The 22248-nt window shown below is 38.2% G+C and overlaps 1 long non-coding RNA gene across 1 annotated transcript in view; it reads left to right on the top strand.

Moving 5' to 3' along the window:
* Positions 1-8540: 8540 nt before the first annotated feature.
* The window catches only part of LOC103470848 (uncharacterized), a 65599-nt gene continuing 51891 nt past the window's right edge, over positions 8541-22248 (top strand). The window contains exons 1-2 of the long non-coding RNA XR_534541.2: positions 8541-8627; positions 8707-8811. This is a non-coding gene — a long non-coding RNA (uncharacterized LOC103470848). The remainder of the gene's footprint in view (positions 8628-8706; positions 8812-22248) is intronic.

A 22248-nucleotide genomic window follows, 5' to 3' on the forward strand; every position in this document is an offset into this window, starting at 1 on the left:
CTCAAAAATCCTGAGAAATAATAAATCTATGTAAGCAAAATATGAATAGGCCCAGGAAATATGTATTTTTCCCACAATGCATTGCGAGACCTCTCTCTGCCCCTGTTTGTGAGACTTCTCACAGCCTCTGTTAATTACCATTGCTATGGTAATTAACAACTGCAGCCAATACATTATGAGACCTGAGCTCAAACATTTTAAAGTAATTCTGGCGTTTAACCCTTGTGTCCAGAAATGGAGTCCAACCGGCCCCACACACGTAAAGCTTTTCCATAGTCCTCTAGGTTTGTCTCAGTCCTTGCACGCACAAGGGTTAAAATGGGCTGTGTCCCTCTGAGACTTTCACCGCTACATTATCGCCTAAAAACATTGTGAAAAATCATGTTGCGTCACTCAAAGTGTAATTTAGCAAAATAATTTGCTGTTCTTCACCATCGTTGCTGCTCTCCTGAGCAMATGTTTTGGACCTACAATTTATCATGGAATAGGGTGGGCCATGAAGGACGCATTTGGAGGAGTCTTAATTTTAGCTGTGTCCGAATTCAGGGTCTGCATCCTTCCAAGGACGGATTTGTAGGCCGATTATGTCATAGCGTGGCGACAAGGCCTGTCCGAATTCAAAGACTCCTTGAAATTGCGTCCTTCAAATGCATCCTTCTTTTCCCAAGATTTGAAGGATGGGTGCGGTGTATCCTTCACGGCCCACAATATCCCATAAGTCATTGCGGGTTCCAACTGGGCGTTCAAGGCAGAGCGTCAATGGCAGTGAATAGCGACAAATTATTTAGCTATATAACACTTTAAATGACACAACATGATTTGGTACAACGTTTTTAGGCAAGAATGTAAGTGTGTAAATCTCAAATATCAGCTCGGTCAATCAATACATCACCTAATTGTAATATTGCTCTGACATTTTCGGACCCGTCTGCTACAGCTGCGTGAACGACCAGCTCCCCTCGCCAGCTGTCAGCTGGTCGGGCGCTCCTGGTTTGGTATACTGAGAGAAAACGCCTAACTCCTGGCACATTGTTATAAAAATTCCCACTAGCTTTCCCCAATGAGTGGGAGTTAAACACAGTTATTATTCAGACAGGTCTGGTTGAAAATGTTTCGTTCATAAAGTATTTCAAAGCAGAGCACATCGGTTTGATTGATTAATTAGAGTTAAGCCTTCAAACATAATAGATTTATTTAACCGTAATGTCTTATCTGCGATGTGGAGTAAATGAATAATTTGTATATGTATTCCTTGTAGAAAAGTGCAGTACACATTTGAACATTTTAGAATCAAACTAAGAGATTTCCTTTTTACTATGGAACATCCTTGATAGGTACTTTCATAGAACCTACATAAAAGAACCACAGACAACGTATATGAATTTTATGACCAAGCTTTTGCAAAAGGAGAAAAACTCTGTCAACTGCTCCTCCGAGCCGTTCACAGAGCRTTCTGAAGATCTTTGGGTAGAGCTTGTCTTTTATTATCAAACTTCAAAGAGGGAGGATAGGTAAGATAGACAGCAGAGGAAAAACAGCAAAGGTCGYAAAACATTTTACCYAAACACAGCAAAGGTCGTAAAACAATTTACCTAAACAACTAGCAACCCAGTTCCAGATGCGACATCTGATCTACGGTCTGAGCCCAGTTCAAATCTCAGTCAAACTGTTTCACATGAAGATGAACAGGCAGTTGTGACCTCCASGTCAGTCCACACACACTAAAGAAGAGAACACTTTAAACTGACTAACATTAGACTGAATATGAACTAAAGTAACAACAAAATGATAATACCAAAAAATCTCTATCAATCCTTTACTATAAAAGGTGAAGAATAATATAGAACTCAGTAATACAAGACTGAAAAACAGTCATGTTTTTTTTTTTTTTTTTTTTTCTCTGCTCTCTGCTTCACGCTATCATGGTTGCTTGGCAACATGAGTTACGCTGAGGTGGGGGCGGGGACAGTTGGTGAAGGCTAGACCTGTCCAAATCCACAGATATTTTTCTTCCATTCTTAGTTTATTCCTGGCCTTTGAAGGACCCGTCCTACGTAGACCAGTCCTTCGAAGAATGCAGACCCTGAATTCGGACACAGCTTTGGACAGGCCTTGTCGTCGCGCTACGATGTAAGTGGTCTACAAATCCAGCCTTTGAAGGATGCAGCCCCTGAATTCAGACACAGCTGTTGATAGGGGTTAAGTAAAAACCAAAATATTCCAAACAAGGTAGTAGACAAAAGAAATACTGAGATCACTCATTTCAGATGACACTAAGATATACAAGTGGGAAAGAAGTCTAAATGACTGTGCAGCACAATCAACATATTCTCACACTAACTATATTGTTAATGTCATTGTAAGAATATGATATTACAACAGAAAATGATATTATAACAGAAAAACTCTTTCTTTCTTTCTTTCTTTCTTTCTTTCTTTCTTTCTTTCTTTCTTTCTTTCTTTCTTTCTTTCTTTCTTTCTTTCTTTCTTTCTTTCTTTCTNCTTTCTTTCTTTCTTTCTTTCTTTCTTTCTTTCTTTCTTTCTTTCTTTCTTTCTTTCTTTCTTTCTTTCTTTCTTTCTTTCTTTCTTTCTTTCTTGTTTTGCCTGTCTCTTGAGGGCGACTTGCACATTAGAGTGGCTGGTTACGCAACGTGACGTCGACTAATAATCCCTTTCGGTGTTGTTAGTTGCTATGTGGCGCAGCTGAGACAGAGCGTGGAAAAAAGTGGCTTTGAGTTTTTCTTCAACAGTTTTTCTGCGCTGTTTTTCCATTTTGTTATATTATATTATTATATTTATATTTTACTTTTTGTTTAATTCCCTCAATAACAGATATGAATAGTTCATGCAACAAATAAAATAGATATAAAACAAAGATTACAGACTTATTTCGAATACACAAAAAATACACAACAAAACATCAGCTTATTCAATGACATGTCACTTTATCATATTGTTTTTCAAAATTCTTTTAAATTCAGTTAGTGATTTAGATTGCTTCATGTCTGTCATGATTGTTCCATAAACTCACCTTTACTTGAAATGCATAATTTTTATTGTTGTAATTTTGAATCTTTTTTTATTATTATTTTAGTTTCTTTTAAATTGCATTTGCTTATTTGGTTTTTCATGCAATTTTACATAATTTTTAAAATATTGTGCAATTCATGAAGTTTCAATAAGTTTAACTGTATACATTTTGGGTATGCCTTATACACCAGACTAATCACATTAGGTCAGACATAGAATGTTTTCTTATTATCTGAATTTAACATGCTACCCTGGCACTAAGCTAAGGAGTGAAAAAAAAAAATCATAACAGTTGTCATATTTTAAGTTACATATTTCTTATTTGTCACTATTTTGTACAAATCAGCTTTCACTTTGACACTAAAGAGTGCTTTTTCTACTATACTGTATTTTTCAAAAAAGCCCAATTTCACTGATTGATTTGTAAAATAATAAAAATGAGTAAAACATCCACAGGGTAAATACCTTTTCTAACCCTGGAATCTCAGTTTCCAGCCACTATCTTTCTACTTTCTGTGTTTGTTGATGAGGTTTAGTTACTAAAACTTCCCTCCATTTTTCTTTTTATTTCCCCCACTTTGTCACCTTGTTAGAGATAATGTATTCACCACAGTGGTGTATGAATACAGTAGATAAATCACTTTAATCTGACTGCATTTGGATGTTGTCTTTATTCTGAGTGGTGCCTTTTCTTACATTTATCTCTGAATGAGGTAAAATAAAATATGTACAAGAGAATCATATTCAGAAGAAGTTGAGCGCCTTTCCAGGGGAACTTATTTATTCAACATCATCACTGAGCAATGCATTATAGAGTCAGAGCTGCTGTCTGGCTGCTCTGACTGTCTAATGCTCGGCCACATTAGGCATACCATTGTCATTGTCTTTCAACACACATCATTCTGAGAAGATAATATATCATTTCCATCACATCACTCTAAGAGAACACGTGTTTTCCCACACAGAAGTGTATACAGTTGGTCACATACTCATTGATGGTGTTAATGTCCTCTCTATGTGGCTGGAAACGAGAAATCCAAACTATTACCTCAACAACCATGCAAATTTGGACATATGTATATTTAATATCAATTTTAGTATAACTGAAAAGTTCTATCAGTTTAAATCAACATTTAAAACAGAAGACAAAGCCTTTTAATGTGTTCTTTTTCGGTCAACAGTAGTTTGACCTTGGAACTCTTGCATGATGAATACCATTTTTGCCCTTTTTCTTTTTCATTGTTCAATCTCAAACTCTGAGCTCAGTAAATGTGTAGAATTACTGAAAATAACGTGTCAGTTATATTCGTATTTTTCGAGATGCACCTGTACTTTTCATCTGCTGTAGGCAGCTTCTTTTTTTCTTCTCTGGAACTTCTCATTTTTGCCTCCATCTGTCCATATTCTTCATTTTCTCCACATGCAGCACAATAATCTGTCTTTGTCAGATATGAAGACTGGAGAGACAATGAGTGCAGCCAAAGCCACTGTCAGAACTACAGGAGCTATTTATCAAGATCACTTTAAAACATGTCCAGAAAGCCTGGTTCCCTGGAAGTAGAATTCAGCAGTATTATTTATCCAAGTGTTGTTAAGTCCTGAAAAAAAAAAAGAAACGGTCATATTTTATTATGATTCAAAAAAAGATCTGTTGACTTTGTTTAATCTAAAAATTAAATACCCTTAAGCAAGGAATGAATCAATTACCAATTTTAACCATTAGCATAATAACATTTACTGCAGTAACAATAAAATTATTTGGAGAAGTTTGCAATGAAGAAACAGCTCTCAAAGTATATAATAAGGCCATCATTTTACATTCACTGAAGACCACCAGGTATGTAACTAAATTTGTAAGCAGCTTATAGTCCACTAGTCACTTGCAGAATTATAACAGTCTGACTCATTTTTATCCAGTATAAAATTATGGATGTAGAGCAGAGGGAGAAGGCGGAGGTTCAAACCATCTCTTCCATCCTGGCTTTCTAACCATACAGTCAGCCTGAGATTTAAAGAGGAGTGGCAAAAGGAGACGAAGTGGATTAGCGGTAATCCATGTTATTGTGAAATATAATCTCTGCTGCCATGACAGTCTTCAAACATCAGCTATGTTTCCATTTTGAGCAAACTTTTAAAATGTTTCAAAGAAGAAAATGTGAACCAGGTGTGTTTCCATTTAGTGGTTTGGAAAAAATCAACCAGGCTAAGCAAAGCGGGATTTCGTCAGATGTTGACGCTGCATGTGGTTGTAATAAACAGGAAGTACATGACCACACAGCTCAGAAAAATGGAGAGTCCTCCCCGTCCATAATGGACGTTTGGATTTTTTTTTTGGGGGGGCGGTTTATTCCTTTAACAAGGCACCAACAGGCTAGAGGGTGGTAACGTTTGCTACATCAGAACTTATTCAATAAACATGTTTCCATCTCCCCTTTTCCTGAAATAACAAATAATAATAACAATCTTTATTGTCATTATAGAACCATGCAATAAGTTACATGGATTACAACAAAACTGGTGAAAAATAGTACTTATTTAATGCTCTTATGGCTAGTGGGTATAAACTGTTCTTCAGTCTGTTTGTTCTTGCTTAAATGCTCCTGTATCTGCAGAGATGGCAGCAGTTGGAACAAATTATGACCGGGGTGTGAGGAGTCTTAAAATATTCTTGGCTTTCCTGAGGCAGCAGGACCTGTGGAGATCATTGAGAGAAGGCAGAGAGCAGCCAATGGTCTTCTGAGCAGATTTTGCGATTCTCTGGAGAACCTTCTTCTGTGCTGCTGTGCAGCTGGGGAACCACACAAAGAGACAACAGCAGATGATGGTAGAACATCGATCGAAGGACACCAGCAGTTTTTGAGAAATATTGTTCCTCCTAAGGACTCTCAGGAAATAGAATCTCTTCCGGGCCTTGTTTGCCAGTTCTGCTGTGTTTACATCCCAGGCCAGGTTATCAATGATGTGAACTTCCAGGAAACAGAAATTTGACACCCTCTCCACAGGCTCCCCGCAGATGTTTAGTGGTTCAATGATTCTTTTCCTTATCCTAAAATCCACTATGAGCTCCTTGGTTTTCAGTCAGAGGTTCCTTCAGATATGTTAGCAGGCTAACTGCTACTGCATATTCTTCCTGCCCACAGCATCACCATCTATAACAAATCAGGAATCTTGGATGATATGTACTGTGATATTTAATTTCACTTTAGGATGAGGTATTTACAAATACCTCATCCAAAGGTATTTGGAATTATTACTTACTTAAATCCTAATTATTACTTTCTTACTTCTGGTTTATCTTTTAGTGAAATAACTTAAGCATTTTGTTAAAACTGCCAAATGTGCAGACAATAATAATCATAAAATGTATCATAGAACTGTATGCCAAACACATGTGACATGCTGACAGCTCCCCAAAAATTGCTACATAATGCATCTTTTTTAAACTAATGAATACATCTGCCAGTTGGGTGGGAGCGTGCTAGGATTTTCTCTGTGCCTGTTCACACTCACCCATGAGCGCTTCCTTTCTGGCGCAGCCACTTAATCAGTGTTCATGTTGTGATACGCTTTTTAAAAATCACCTGTAGTGATTTGCTGTCTAATTTAGTGCTTTCCACTCCCCCGTAAAAACCCAGTGCCATTATCGGCCCCACAAAGGTGAGGAGCTGCTTAATTTAGCATTGCAGAGTGCGACTGGTACCAACTGTACGCGCTCAGGAAGCGTTATATAAGAACGCGAAGGCCCTCTGTATTCACCGCGTTATTGCTGCCAGAGCATGTTGATATACTGGGAGCAGCTTGCCGCAGGCCTGATCTATAGCTCCAGCTGTCGCTGCTCCTTTCCCAACCTCCGATTCATTTCAGAAACAAGCTAAGTATACGATGTTCATAAAAAAAGCAGCTTTTTTTTTCTAAATGCTGCAGTCGATCTGTATGTTTCCCAACTTATAAAGAGCCAAGTCTGTCAGCTGTGAAGAGAGTGAACTGGGGTGAATGATCAACTGTTAACCACCACTGCTACTTCACTGATTACACTGGCAGACCCTCCATCTGTCTCGTCCCGTTCCAAGCCCTCCCCCAGGATACACAAACAATTCCCTCTCTAGATATTTGTCTCAGTCTGCCCAACCCTCTCCTCTGTCTCCATCTCTCTCTGACCTACAAATCCCTTCACACATGCTGTCTATCCCCGAGAATTACTCTCAATCTCCACTTCTCTCCTCGCCCGCTTCATTTCCATGAGAGCTCATAGAGAGGCACTTCCATGCTGAGAGCAGAGGAAGGAGGGAGCGGGCACCGAAGGCTTTGGAAGTGTGCGTACTATCAGAGTCAAGGAGATGGGGGGGTAGGGACTTTAAGAGGCCTCTGTACATCCATTCCTCTGCTACGCAATACAGCTCTTGTGGAGAAGGAGGACTTTTCCTGTAGAAATCGACCAGCGCTCATTGATTTGTCTGCCGTTGTTGCTTGGAGGGAAGAGGTCAATTGTTTCCTCAGACAGTGTGACATGTCCTCGCCGTGTCATGGGGAGGGTGGGCTCTTGGTAATTGGCTTGTTTCTGTTTAGGCTCTGAATGAGCTGCGCTGTTCAGTTGATGGGACTGGCGGTGGGGGTGAGTAGAGGTTAGTTCAATTTTCGATTTTTATTCGATTTCATGATGCATATTTATGAGAAGTTCAATGACGCAGTGAAATTCATGCATAGGAAATGTGTGTAAACACCCCTTCGCTTACTTGGATCAATATCTCTCATGTATGTTTTCACCAAAACATAATACACAGAAACATGATAATAACTTATCATGGTGATGCCAGGAGTGGAATACAGTCATATTCAATAAATTAAAAAATGCACTCCGATTAAGCTAATTTGTAAAATTGAAAACCTTTAAGTAAGTATTAAACATACATTTCAAAATGTTCACATTTTTGCATTAAAAGTATATATTTTTTGTATTGGTCTGATTTAATATTTTAACGTTAAATGCCATGTTTTTGCTAATTGTAAGCAAAAAATCCCCGTAGTTACCAGAAATAAAGACTGAAAACATTCCTCTGTGTTTCACTTAGTGGTAAAGTTCCTGAAATAAATTAGCTTTCAATAATGCTCTAGTTCATTGAATAGGCCTGTGTAATAACTATCCTGTTGTTTTTTTTTTTTTTACCATAATAATAAATAATTGTACATTTTAATTGAATTGGCTTTGTCATTTTGAGATCTCAAAGGGTAGAAGATTTTAATGATGCAACCTCACTCACATTGCCACTGATGACAAATCTTTTGTTTGATGGCTTTTAGTGGAGAGTTGATTGGGCAGTCTTAGCTTAGCGAGAGGTGGGGTACACCCTGGACAGGTCGCCAGTCTGTCGCAAAGATCACCAAACAATCACTGAAAAACAGGTCCAAACATTGTTACCAGGAAGTGTCCGACAACATGTCGATGAAATATGTGATGCTGATGAATTTTTGATAGTAAATCATCGTTGTTGTCAAAACAAAACAGTTAATGTTCTACCTTTAGTTTCAAACAGCTGCCTGATATGACCTCAAACTGTGTTTTAGTTCAGCACTGCTCACCTCGCTTCTCAGTGAAATAAGTACACAGCAGCTTCCCCTCATTTCACTTCCTTCTTTTTTCATCTTTTTTCAGTACCCTGATTTTCCTTTCTTTCTTAGGGAAACATGACTTATCTGCCTCCTGCTCCTCAGTTGGATCGCTCTAAAAGTAGCTCAGTTTAATGGACCAGGTGCAGCTGAGGAGCATTTGCACCATTTTAAAAGGTGAGTGAATCCTTACAGAACAACCATCACTATTGATGTAATTTTGGTCTCTTAACCGCCTCTCACAATTTTTAGAAAAGATGCAACGATCAAAAGCCATTTTGATTTGAAACTATTCCCTCCCTGCTTGTTGTGGGCCCTGTGTGAACAGTAGGTTTAGCAATATAAGCCAGAATATTAGTCTGGATGCAAAAGGAACATGCTCATATTTACACTGTGGTTTATTTCAGTACTAACCTTCCTAAGTGCCAGTGAATAGTTAATTCCAAAAACTTTCATGAAAGACCATCTTTGCTTGGCAATCTTCAACTTTCCCAGTTGGAATTCAAATTCTAGCTAAAATAGGTCATGCTGTCAGTTGCATTTTCACGTGCAACTGACAGCATGGATCCCAAGATTCAAGAGTCTTAATCTGTACAAAAATTCAGTTTGAATAGTGTGGAATGAATTACGTTTTTATATTCAACTTTTAAAAGTGGAAAAACAAAAAACCACATATTTTTTGGTTGTTTTTTTGTGATTTTGCTTGTTCAATGCCCTGCTGATTTATCCAAAGCTCCACCTCGGAGCTGAAATAAATAGTTTAACAAATTAATTAAAGGTCCATAACATGCAATAAAATAACAAAGAAAATAATATTTATTTAAATGTTCCAGTTGTACTTTGAAATGTAGCATACTGATTCTTTGTTTTCCCAAAAACTCTGTCTACATGTACATGTGGCGCCTGGACTTCACCTTCACAGTGGCCAGATCTGGATTATTACAATAATATTATTCATAGAACCCTGTTGAGGTGTTAATTGTAAAGTTCCAAATGAAATATGAATGAAAGATATTTAGTGGCATTTTCATAAGCTAAACTCTCAATCAGGACAGTAACCATCCTTAAATGACATTTTACTTTAAAAACACTAAAATACTATGCTATATATATAGGCAATAATAATCTGGCTTTATTCTTGATAAATGTCAATATCAGGAAGAACTACTAAAAATATCTAAAGATGCTAAATTAATGTTGAAGTTCTTAAGATAAGAAGCTCATACCATTTCTGACTTTTTCCACCACATTTTCTTGTGGTGGAAAATTACTATAAGTTAACATCTGCTGATCATGTTATATGAAATGCTTGTGAACTCTCACCAAAAGAACTATTTGGGTTACATGCACAAGGTTGGGACTTGTTTCCCGCAGCTGCATGAGAACCAGACTGTCTCACCCATTTGTTTTGGATCCTTTATCCTTGGTATAAAACTCATGTGTTGTCTTTGCCTGGCAGAGCTTTTAATCCAGAACTCCTTCATTACTGATTGTCCTACGAGCTCTCTGAGTTGTGCACAATTCATAAATAAACCTGATTGAGTGATTTTACCTGAACAGTGCTTGGTAATAATTTTTTTTTCACATCAGCCTTCAGTACGCCATCACAACCACAACCACAACCAGGCTTCTCCATGAGGCTGTTTACAGCAGATTAGCAGTTCCTCCAAGTGTTTGCTAATTGCTGCTGCTAGTCTAGAGGAGCTGGAAAACAGAGCCATGCTCACCATTAACTCCTTCAGAACTCTTTGAATTAACCAATAGAAACAGAATAATTGTAAGTGAATAGTGAATAAATAAATATACTATATTCTAAACCATGTTTAATTAGATCAGGAATGTTGTAACTACCTCTGGTTTTAAACAGCTTGTCTTCTTGATACACAGTGTTGTAATTAAGTGCCTTTAACTCTTGTTCCATAAGAGACAGAGAAACTAGAGAGTCTTGCTGTGTGTGCGTGCGTGTGTATCTGATTTCTGAGCAAACAGCCGGTGATGCCCCCCTCATTGCTCTTTGACAGAATATGATATGTCCTATAGCTAGGTAAGAGAGGCTGACCTCTGACCCCACAGCCGGTGATCCCCACCTCAGGATACATTAGGCAATCCTTCTGAAGGAAAAATCATACTCTTTAACAGGATATAATATAACCTATAGCTAGCCAACAGTCGGTGATCCCCACCTCATACTCTTAAACAGGACATAATACAAACTATATGTAGCCTGGTAAAATGAGGAACCCAGACACAAAGTTATAAATGGGGTTTTCTTTATTTCCCGAATACTCTAAAAGAATAAGAGTATTGTTAAATTGATTTGGAGTTATACAGAATGGTAAATTTTGGTTAAAGATCTTATAGTGACAGCTACTTTAATAGCAGGAATCAAATAAATCTCTTTTTTTAATGAGTGCATAAACAACTGAAGCAGGCACGCTTCTATAAAAGAAAAGAAATAAAATCACACAGACTTCTTACAATATGATGAACCTAGTGTAAAATCTCAAAACACTCACATAGTAAACTTGGCTTACAACTCGAAATCGCGGAAAGCAACGGGCCATCCACCCCAACTGGCACTGCACAGCAAGGTCAGATAAACACACATTCAGGGAAATAACAGATCATTGTTTAACTAGAACCAGACATCATTCAACAGAAACACCCCATTCTCTAACGAGCTGGCACACACAGCTCCCTCTGGTGGCCACTGCGAAACAATACCTCACCACTTGGCTACATATAGCTAGGCAAGAGGGGCTGACCTCTGACCCTGCTGAACTCTTAGAGATTTTTTTTCTGACATTTACTAGTGTGATACATTCCAATAAATGTTCCTCATCTGTAATTGTATTTCTTAAGAATATGTGACAGGTAGTAAACAGACCTTCATGAGACTACTCAAATTTAATCTTTATCTTTCTGCAGTTAAAGTAAAAGACAAACTCCAATATCGCTGCCTTTCCAGAATTTGTCCTCATATCATTGTTCATTCTCTAATTGCAATCTAATCATTCAGTTCACAATTGAAGTTTTATTATCAGGATTCTGCAAATTGAATAGTATATAGTATACTAGTATATCATATATATAGCATATATAGTATATCATAGTATATTTCAATCATTCCTTTCATACAGTCGAAGCTTCCTGAAACTATAATTTTGTGAACTATATTTTTGATTCCTTTGAGTATTATGGTATTTTATTTAATCTGACTGATGTGATCTTCTTGAAAGCATACTGACATTGATCATTTATAAGCTTGTCAATCACAAGAGGTGTACTGACTGTTAGTGAACATTATTGAACAGGTAAAGGTATCAAAACAATTCACCACATTGTGACCAACTCTTGGAGCCTGGTTGTGTAGTGAGTATGTCATTTTATTTTATTTATTTATTTTTTAGGTAAAGTGTACCAATAGCAAACTTAATTAATTAATTAATGTTATTATAAGTTGGGCTAGGTGTCAGAAGATGTGAGTAAGTCTCTGTGAGAGGGGCTACTTGAGAAAAAAAAGCAAAGATTCACTGATTGAATTGTTGGTTTATAGCCAGCATATATTTGAATTTCTGCAACAAACATTGAAAGAAAAGAAAAAGAATGGCCATTCAGTTTGATGAATATTTACATAGATTTACATAGGTTGAATAAATCGATAGAAAACCAAGTGCTCACATAAAAACATAAAATCTAAATAAATAATACAAATTGTATTAAATATTTTAATACAGACTGGTGGTACACATTGATCATTTGTACATTTTAGTAATGGAACCTTCAACAACTACAGGTGTACTGTATTTTGTTAGTGAACACACTTAAGCATGATAATAGATGGAGTAAAAGAATCATTAGGGCCAAGAAACATACAGCGTAGAAGTCAAAGACAAAAGCTGTAGATCATTTTAAAGGTAACCAAATAATTTACCATGTTGGAGCAACTTTTTGGAGCCTGGTTGTGCAGTGTAAAAAAAACTTTCAACTTTGGAGAAAGCTGAAAGATAAATATTAGTAGCCTCACCTGGGCCTGTTTAGTCCCTGTCACATATTCTTAAGAAATACATTTACAGATGAGGAACTTTTACTGAAATGTATCACACTAGTAGGTGTTACAGAAAAAAATCTATAAGTTTAAACCAACCTTTACTATTTTGGAGAAACCATGAAGCACTGAGAAGGTCAGTGTTGATTCAACAACAGGAAAAAGACTGAAGCAAAGTAGAATTTACACTGATGCGAGGACAAATTCTGGAAAGGTAGTGATGTTAGTTTGTCTCTCACTTTAATTGCAGAAAGCTAAAAGTTAACTGAGTAACGAATCGATCCCCTGTAAACATTCTGTCTGACATTCTGCGAGACTTTTTGACCACTCCAGCTGATCTAGGCCGCATCCAATTCTGAAGGAGATAAAACATCGCGTTTAATTACTCAAATAAAGAAGAATTAAGGGTATTTATCCATAGAAGTTCCTACAAACCGAGGTAGTGAAATTCTTTTGACGTTATATTCTAAGCAGTGAGATGGTCGCATATTTTATCCCGCGCATCTTGAAACTTTCTATTGCTTGGAGAGAGAGAGAAAAAAACATAAACATACTCCGCAGTTAGCGCAAGCATTTATTTAAGCAATAGTTGCTGCTATGGGTCAGAACCTCGAATATCTGGACCCAATTTCCGAACCACCCACCGAGCCCATCCCCCACTTCCCGACCACCCACCTTGCCCCTCCCCCACTTCCGGACCACCCACCTTGCCCCTCCCCCACTTCCGGACCTCCCACGTTGCCCCTCCCCCACTTCCGGACCGCACCTTGACTACCACCTGTCAAATTTGATGTACCTATACTCTCTACTAACCCTTGCAAAATTGCCTTTCTAATAATAATTAGGAAAATCTAAAAGATGTTGTGGACATTCAATTAATGAGTCACCTTAAAGTTCTTTGATGGTCATAAAATAGCTATAAAGTTTAATTCAGGGAGGAAAAAGTGGAAAATGTTTTATAGATTGCTTTTAGCCAAAATAACACCCTTGGGACTCGCACGAGTCACTAAAACCAACCTTGTTCAGTAACAAGTGCACGTTGTAATAAAGAGAAAGAGTGRCCGTTAACAGGTGTGCTCTGTGAAGCTAGTTGATTGCAGGTTGCTCAATCTGGCTAATTTACAGGGTGAAGAAGGGTGGGACATCTGGAGGGGCAGGTCATTAAAAACCATGCTAGTCTTTCTCGATGCCATCTTAAACAGAGTTTACTTCAGTTCTGGACAGGGTAAATCCAGGCAGATTTAGAAAACTCAATTTACCCGTTAGATGGAGAGCTGGCTGCAACGTCTCCCTCCTCTCAGAATGGAAAGTAGAGAGAGAGAGAAGGTTGTTGCGCAACAACACAGTACAAAAATGAAATGTTTTGAGTCAGTTCAGCACTGTTTTTCTGTATCAGTATTGGAAGTGAAAAAGGTGGATCGGTGTATCCCCTGGTTTCAGTAGTTTGGCTTGAGCCAAAGTTTATAATAAAAGACCCTTGAAGTTTATTTTCCGAGCTCCTATAATGAATCCAGACTGAACAAATCCTCCAAGACTTTGGTGTCAACAGATCCCCTGTAGGTCTGGTTCAACAGGTTTCAGCAGTCTGGACCCCTTAAAGAAAGAGCTGGATGTACATTTGTATCAAGACACATTCTATGAAGGCATCGCAACAGGAAGTTGCAATTTCATAACAGCACTCATTCCCCAGCTGACTGTTGTATGAGCACAAGTATGAGTATACTGAACTCCTGAGAGAGAACTATTCTTTCAGAAATGTTTGCAGAAGCAGGGTGCATGCCTTGATTTTTTATTTAATACAACCCCTACCATGGAAGTGATTGGAACACCTAAAGTCAAAAAAGTGGAAGTGTTTCTCAATAGTTTGGGCAATATAGTGGACACCTCAGTGAAAACCCAAGCCTTATTGGAATCATTATACTGAAAGGCTGGTTTGGGCCAAAAATGGAGAACTCAGTTTAAATTGTTGTCTTTGTTCCAAGGATAGATTGATGGATTTTGTTTGTACATGTTCCAGAACCTAACTGTACTGAGTCTACCACTTCAAAAAGCTGCAACTATTTTATATCCAACATTTTAAGAACAAAAGCGCAATTGTCCAAGGGCAGATATCTTCAAAACAATTTTTTATATACGAATAAAGTGTTTAAGGAGAAACAAGAGATTCTCCTTAACGGCAAAAGAACATAAAAGAAACAGGTCTCAGAGAACAAATAGGTTTTCTTGTGACACCGAGCCCTGGACACACTGGGTTTATTTCCCCAGAGACTTTAGAAAAGGGCTCCAGTGGCAGGTAGAAGCCATCCTTAAGTTTGGTCTCAGAGAGTGTGTATTTGACAATGGAGGCACAAACACACGCTGTCACGCACAACACCTCTGTTGACTGCAAGGAGGCATGCTGAGCYGCATTTAGAAAGTTGTCAGAGAGGAAGGAAGCTCCGAGTGGAGCACTGACCAAAGCGTTGGCAGGAGGGTTCCTGCTGTCAGCAGAGAGAGAGCTGCAGTAACATGACAAGGAGCAATAAACATCATTTGACTTTAAGATTGTATGCTTTCTTCCCCAGAGATTGAGAATGGACATCTGTTATTGTTGGATTTTCACAACTTCTGCTGATGGTCAGGAAAAACGTACGATCCTAGGTAGAAAAATAAAATCACTGTTTGTGGAAAATATTCAGCCAGCTGTTTTGTTTGTCAATGATTCTGATATAAAACCCCAAAACATGTAACTATGAAGACTCCAATAATGATCCTGATTCCAAAGAGTCAGTCTGATACTCAAAGCTATTAGATCAGTGCTTGAAAAGTAGCTAGCTCTACAGTACAATATAACAATCACAAGTAATCTGTTTGCTGCGTGTATGATTTGGTCATTGGTTTTTCCATTTCAAAATAAAGTGACAACAAGTCGGTGTCGTTTTATTTATAGTTTTTGGTTTTAAAACTAAAGTAGGAAAACCAACAGTCAGAACACTAAAAGAAAGCTCTGTTTTTTTCATATTGTTATTTTAATTGTTAAAGCAAAGACAAGCTTTACATTTTGATACTGCAACATTTGTCAACATTTGTGACCTTCTGGTGGAACCTGACATCATGACCTGAACTCTGGGTGCATTATGTTTTAACTTAGCACTTTGGAAACAGTCCAAATCTCTTCCTGTTTGTCCAGAGATTTGACTAATTGTCTCATTGAGAGCTGATGACCGTACCATGAACAATTCTTCTTTGGCCACTTCCGTCATGTTTGGGATCTCCACAACAACCGTGTATTTTATTTTGGATTGAGAGTGAAAATCAAACACTTGAGTTTTACTTTGCTTGATTTTACATTTTTAGATTCAACTTTTAAAAGTGGAAAAACAAGAAACATGTTTTTTTTGTGTGTTTTTTGTGATTTTGCTTTGAAACAGAAAAGCCAAAGAACAAGTGTAGAAATAATGAGTTATTTCTACAATTATTATTTTTTCCTTTTTTTAATGACAGTGACAGGTATATTGTCCCTGCAGTAGTTTCAGTACAGCAGCCTCTAAAGGCTTTACTAAAGCCAAAACATTGAAAGTCATTACTTCAATGGAGATTTCTGTGTCAGATGGAATAAATTAAAATGAACAAATAACCTGCTAGTTACGGAAATGTGCACAGGGTTTTTTTTTTCTTCTTTGCATGATGAGTATTTTGGATTTTCAGTTCAACTCTAAAGCATTTTTAAAAGGGAGATTTTCTTTTTATGTTAAACATAGATTCTTGGTTTTGAACATAATGTTTGAGTTCTTTAAAGAAAAATGAGGGGAAACCCTTTTTGACAAGGTGACACCTTGTAAAACCAATGTCCTGTTGAACCACAGCAATTTGTTTTGTTTGTGAAACAGAAAAAAAGGAAAGAGAACGTATCAATAACTAGAGGTCGACGTTTCATTTTTAAATCACACCATAATTGCACACTTTTGGGTTAATAAATGTGGTTGAAATGGAAAAAGTGGAATCTGGTAAATAAAATAAAAAAAGAATAAATAAATAAGACGGAATTTGGAAAATAATAAAGTCCTATGTAGGCAGCTATCAGGCCGTAGCTCTGGCTACAGAAATCCAGCACAGCTAATTGAAGATGAAACAACAGCAGCGATTTGTTTTTCTTATGTGGTCAGATTGGTCTGGATAAATAATTTTTCCCTTAATAAAATAAATCATCAATTGAGCTTCTCTCTTCTCCACAGCCATCTGAGCAGTGGTGTGTGTGTCACAGGGCTCCCTGTCTTTTTGGGGTAGATGAACTGAGGGGCAGATTGATGGATCATTCCTGAGTGTACACTGCAATCCACCCATTCAGGGTTAGAGCGTAATTCAGCTTCCTACGAATCCCTGAAGGATTTAACGAGCACGGAGATATACACAATAAGACTGATGGATGGTTTCTGAAAGATTCAGAAAAAACCTGTCTTTGTATAATACTGTATTTGTTTTCATGTCCTTCCTTACTCAGATGTTCTCTCTTTGTTACAAGTTTTCTTTTACTTTGTCCTTTTATTATTAAATTCCCACATAGTTGTATGAAGAATAGTATCAAACTATATTCTGGACTTTGAAAAGTTACAGGGAAGAAGGATGACCCCATCCTGGAACATTTCTGCTCTCACCGCCACGTTTCACATCAAACTCAGCCTTTATTCAGCCTGTTATTTAGAAAAGACTTTGACATTTTCGGATTTCTATTCCCTGTGATCCCAACAGCTACCAGGAGGATATCAGATGTTCCCCGACCTGGAGCGTCTCATTAGGGCTGACACATGCAGACATCTGCTCATGCACTCTGAAAAACCAACTTCATTACAGCTTGTGCACATCTGCATATGTTTTAACTTTCAGATAAGGCTTCTGCATGTTGGTGTTTCCGCTATAGCCTGAATATACCCAATTTGGGTTGTCTTGGCCCTTTTCTCGCAGCCTGTGGGGTTTTCCCTGCTTGGGAACGAGAATACGACCTGTTGAATGTGACAGATAGCCAATCAGAAAGCGCGGTGATGTAAGAATGGAGGGGAATCCCAAACAGCTGACATATCGCGCAACTGAGAGTCCGGTGGATATCGGAGATGATATGTGGAAATGTTTATTATTATATGTAAAGGTCATTATTATATATGTTTATTCAGTTAAAAATRTTAACTATRAAAAAATAGTCACCTCCAAATCATAGTGCAGCAAATAGAGCGGCTGCTCCCGTCGTCTTTTATCCACCGCCTTTTCTTTCTGTTACGTCTTTTATCTCTTAAAATGACTCCACAAACTATCACTATTGCTTCTACATCGTCATCCATGTTTGGTTATTCTAAATTCCCGTATGCTATGTTGGGGGTTTTACTGGATTATCCTCTGGAATCGGGATGTTCGTGTGTGGTGTGTTGGTCCTGCCTTGGACACACGAACTGATCGAACCTGTTGTTCTTTTATCAGCTCTGTGGTCACAGAGGTTTGGAGAATCGGCCGATAATTCTTAAATCTTTCCGTCTAAACCAGACTTAAGACTCACAAGTTCTACTAATAAGAGCAGGAGATTGCAAAGAAACTTTCCAAAGATGTCTGATCTGTTTCTTACTCATTTTGCTGCTTGTGGGCTCAATGTTGGTGCGCAAGTAACCGACAGAATCTGGTTAAAGGATTTTCAAAATAAAAGATCCTCCAGAGTCAAATACTACATAAAACGGAAATATTTAATTATTTGTTGCGCGGCCCGGTACCAATTGGTCCACGGACCGGTACCGGGGGACCACTGTGCTATAGTGGATCTAATTCTTTTTAACATACATGCAAGAATTATTGACATAAAATAAGCTCCTGTATCTTGCTGAAAAGTTACTTGTGAGTCAGTTTTGTCTTATTTTAAGTGTACTAAGATATGTCAAATAGAAACTAAACTAAAAATACTTGGTAAGATTTGGTGTTTTTGCAGTGTAAGAGACACATGGTCAACATTGCTCATTTACTTTAAGGTGTGTACTGCGTTTCGACCACATGCTTTTTGTGCTGTCAATAAGCTTCTGGCATGATTTTACTCCAACATTTAGCCTCCCTTTTTGACAAAATATATACAATTGATTTAAATTGTACATATTCATGCACATCCTGAGTCTGTGCATGAGCCCATGCACAGACTCAGCTTTCAAGTATGGTCGACTAATTTTAATAAGGCAGGCGATGGGGAAAGTCATCCCAGAAAACTGAGCTAAGACCATAAACATAAACACCAAGGGATATGTAAACGTTACCATAGCGACCAGAGTCAGAGCGCTTGGGCTGCGGTCGAGAGGAGATGAGTAGAGCTTGAGTCTTAAGTCTGGTTTAGACGGAAAGATTTAAGAATTGTCGGCAGATTCTCCAAACCTCTGTGACCACAGAGCTGATAAAAGAACAACAGGTTCGTTCGGTTCGTGTCTCCAAGGCAGGACCAACGCACCACACACGAACATCCAAACAACCCAACTCCAAGACCACCCAAATTGGGTATATTCAGGATTTAGCGGGAACACCAACCCCTCCCCCCCCACTGGCCGCAGCAAACTTTTCCAAAATTGTTGAGAAGTTCACAAAAAGAGAACTTCATGTGTAGTTTTGGGAGACTGTAAAATACTGAATGAAATGCATCAGATTATTCCTTGTGTAGATCATCAGTTCTCCAGATAACCTAAGGGTGTTTATTAAGTGTTAAGTCTGAGGACTGAGACGACCATGGAAGGTTGATTTTTGCAATGTCTGTGTTTTTCCACTTGTTTTTTCTAGACCTACTAGCTTGAAGAACCCTTTGATGATCTCTCAGTTTTCAAGTAAGAACTAAAAGATCTTCTCTCAGATCCTATGGGACAACTAGTTCCTGATACCATTAACTCTAATGGGGTTTCCTTGGCCTTTGGAACAGAAACAGGCAAAGATCATAAACATAACAGACAACATGAAGTGCGTCTCCACATATTTCTCTCCTTTCATGCAAAAAGCTCAATATTCATATTTAGTATGATATTCATATTGTCTATGTTGGATGACACTAAATACATCTTGTGCTAACTTGTATCGTGTACTTTTCAGTGATGTTCTATTTGTTATTACTATATATGCATATGTTATTTGTCGGTATGGTTTCTTGGGCCAGTTTTTTTTCTCTCTTTCTTCATGTGTAAAAGCAGACTTCTAGGATTTTGTCTTGTCCCTTTCTCTATCCTTCTTTTCTATCCTCTATTCTTATCTCCTTCAAACCTTCTTCTGACCTTCCTCCCATTCTTTTCAGTTTTTTTTTCCATCTCCTTGAGCATCATAGCGAAAACCGAATGCTCCACTTATGAAGGTAAATCTATTGGATTAAAATCTTTCAAACTTCAAGAGAGTCCACCCCTCCAGTAAGCAATCATTTCTCAATAATAGCTGAGAAATAGTTTGCAGGCTCAAACTTCTTTTGAGCATCCATTTTAAGTTTCCCACATATTTTTACGTTTAATTTCCTAATTTCTTTAGTTTTTACCTCAAAAGACTCTTGTATGCTAAAAGTTTGGAACTCATAAAATTTTTGTTTTGAATCTGCTCACTAACTTGCAAAATTAACATTCACTTCCGAAATTCAAAACTCAGAGATGTATGGAACCACACAACAGTCATTGTGCAATTCTTGAGTCAAAGAGTCTTTGCCCTGAGGTTCATTATTCAGCCTGCACACAGTGCCAACCTAAACCAACACATTCACACACAACCAAAATAGATCAAACTTGAGTTCCTCTGCAGTTTTGGCTTTTCAACAATAGGAAGTCCTGTGTTTCTGAAAGGCCCGCAACAGGCCAAGAGCCAGCGTGACACTTGCAGTAATTGAAAGCAGTTCCAATCCAAATGAAGTCAATTGCGGCCTGCTTCATGGCTCATCCGTCAGTCTGATATAGGGCCTTCCTGATGCTTTGCAGAAAACTTCCTCAGACACGGGGACTCACTGACATCCCATTGTTTCTCTGTGTGTCTCGTCTCTGCATGCCAGAAAACTAGTTTGTTGTGTTGTAAACTCCAGTGAGTTGCCTTTCTCCGGCACTCCTCTTGTTGCCCTTTCACGCATGCTTCTTCGTTCACTTGCTTTGTCTGCTGTATGTTTTCTCCTTTTTGGGAATCTAATTAGGTTTAAACAGCTATGGAAAAAACATTCTGAAGGTCTAGTAGGACTTAGTGCTAATACCTTGAATAAACAACTGAATCAATAGCTTTTTAAACGTGTGTGGGACTGTGGACTCACTAGACTAATATGAATATGTTCATATTTATGTGTATGTGAGACCGATTGAATTTTTAGGTCTTAGAAAATGCCATATTTTATCTGAGGTTTGAAACGAAAGGTTGGGGATTAGGCAGAGTCATCACTAGAATTGGAAGGGGGTCTGTTGGAAGCCATCTGAGCAGTTATATTGGGCCAAAACATTTAGATAAATAGACATTTAAAATTAGTATTAGTTGTAGAGCATTTGAAGGACATTACMTGTATCAGTTACCTTTCCCTCTGTTTTCTCTGGAAGAGTTTTCTTTTCTTTTTCTTATTACTTTTCATGATTAGCAAGTACTTTTAACGTTAGCCAAAATGCATTTCCTTGTACATGTATAACATGCCAGATTCAACAGCAACATTCACAGATAAAACTTTTGAAAGGAAACAAAAACATAATCCTATACAGGCTCCATGAACAAGCTTGACACATGTAGTGCAGTGGTCCCCAACCTTTTTATTACCGCGGACCGGTCAAGACTTGGAAAAGTTTGCTGCGGCCAGTGGGGGGGGAGGGGTTGGTGTTCCCGCTAAATCCTGAATATACCCAATTTGGGTTGTCTTGGAGTTTTTATCGCAGCCTGTGGGGTTTTTCATGTCTGGGAACGAGAATACGACCTGCTGAATGTGACAGGTAGCCAATCAAAAAGCGCGGTGACGTCAGAACAGAGGGGAATCCCAAACAGCCGACATATCGCGCAACTGAGTCCGTGGATATCGGAGATGATATGTGGAAATGTTTATTATTAAATCTAAAGGTCATTATTATGTTTATTCAGTTAAAAATGTTAACTATGAAAAAACATATTCACCTCCAAATCAGTGCAGCAAATAGAGCGGCTGCTCCCGTCGTCTTTTATCCACCGCCTTTTCTTTTCGTTAYGTCTTTTATCTCTTAAAATGACTCCACAAACTATCACTATTGCTTCTACATCGTCATGCGTGTTTGGTTATTCTAAAAACCCGTATGCTATGTTGGGGGTTTTACTGGATTATCCTCTGGAATCGGGATGTTCGTGAATGGAATCGGTTCGTGTTGCTTCTGCCTTGGAGACACGAACCGATCGAACCTGTTGTACTTTTATCAGCTCTGTGGTCACAGAGGTTTGGAGAATCGGCCGACAATTCTTAAATCTTTSTGTCTAAACCAGACTTAAGACTCAAGCTCTACTCATCTCCTCTCGACCGCAGCCCAAACGCGCTGACTCTGGTCGCTATGGTAACGTTTACATATCCCTTCAAAATAAGATACAGATGCGCCATAAAAACGAACATTTTACTTTCGTGA

The sequence above is a fragment of the Poecilia reticulata genome, linkage group LG10 (assembly GCF_000633615.1).
Source record: "Poecilia reticulata strain Guanapo linkage group LG10, Guppy_female_1.0+MT, whole genome shotgun sequence".
Lineage (NCBI taxonomy): Eukaryota > Metazoa > Chordata > Actinopteri > Cyprinodontiformes > Poeciliidae > Poecilia > Poecilia reticulata.